Raw genomic sequence first — 1,272 nt, 5'->3', positions numbered from 1 at the left:
GGACCTGAGGCCTATAGCCTGGCCTATGTGACTCTATGGAGACCATGACTGCGTTTCAGGATCCTGGATGATGGGGGGACTGAACTCCTGCTGGTTCTCGCGCATAATTCATGCAGAATCTCGGGGTTCTAGGCACCTGCTCAACCATGACCCAGGATACCCTTACGCAGTCCCACATGCCTGGCTACCTTAGGTGGCCAGAAAGCAAAGAAAGTATGGGGTAGGAACAAGATTCATCATTCCAAGGTACACTGCATAACCCAATTCTTCCACCTAGAATCCATTTCCCAATATTATACTGGGAATCTATTAACATATGGCCCCATTGATTGTGTCATAATTCAGTGACCTTTCAATGATTCAATCTACCTACATAAACATGTGCTTTAGAAGAGAAAATTCATCATTTACACAGTACAACACTCAGAATGCTTGCAGCCCACTATAAATAATGTTTCTTAAGGTTTGAGAACACCAAGGATGGCCTGGCCACCAGTCCACCTTCCCCTAGAGGCATTGCAGATGTGGCTGCTGTGTCACATGTGCATCAGTAGGTGGTTGATAGGAGAGAGGCCATTTCTACACTCAGTGTTCTGACTGGCGATTAGTTGTAATTAGTAATGACCAGTGATTAGTAGCCTAACACTCCCTGAAAATAGGGAGCCTGAGATGATCTTCAGTTGGATACCAAGGGGTAAGGAAGACCTGTGTGAGACATAAGACTCCCCTGCCATGGGGCCCAGACAAGAAGCTAGCCTGAGATGACCACTAGTCTAGTGCTACACAGGCCCAGGGGTGCCTGGCACTATAATACAGAAGCTGGCCATAGCACTCCCAAGGCCACTCCTAAGATGACTCCAGACATTCATGAGACCCTAGACGCTACTAAGAGGAACAAGTAAGTGGTGGAGAAATGGAAGAGAAAGAGAAACAGAAGGATGTGGGCACAAAGAAGAGAGGCAGACCTGGAGACTGGAAGATAATGAGGAATAGCCTTATGTGAGTAGCCGGTGATGCCACCTGGGACCATGGTGAGGTCCTAGCCTGTCTGGAGGACATTATCTGGGTCTGTGGCCTGTTACCACCAAAGACCAGGTCCCTGGTCTGGGCTACCTTCCCAGGGACATCTTGATGTCTGAGGGCTGTGCAGAACCGGCCCCACCCCTCACCTGGGCATCATGGGAATGCTGGCCCTAGGAGTATAAGAATAGAAGAGCTGATCACACTTCTAGGTAGCTGCAGTGCTCGGGAGAGAGGGCTGTACATTGTAGG

At 49.1% G+C, this 1,272-nt stretch overlaps 1 pseudogene; it reads left to right on the top strand.

Moving 5' to 3' along the window:
- Positions 1 to 500: 500 nt before the first annotated feature.
- Positions 501 to 647, top strand: LOC114622490 (annotated as a pseudogene).
- The last annotated feature ends 625 nt before the right edge of the window (positions 648 to 1,272 follow it).

The sequence above is a fragment of the Grammomys surdaster genome, unplaced genomic scaffold, assembly GCF_004785775.1.
Source record: "Grammomys surdaster isolate TR1022 unplaced genomic scaffold, NIH_TR_1.0 188, whole genome shotgun sequence".
NCBI classification, from domain to species: Eukaryota; Metazoa; Chordata; class Mammalia; order Rodentia; family Muridae; genus Grammomys; species Grammomys surdaster.
This window is presented reverse-complemented; position numbering and strand designations above follow the sequence as displayed.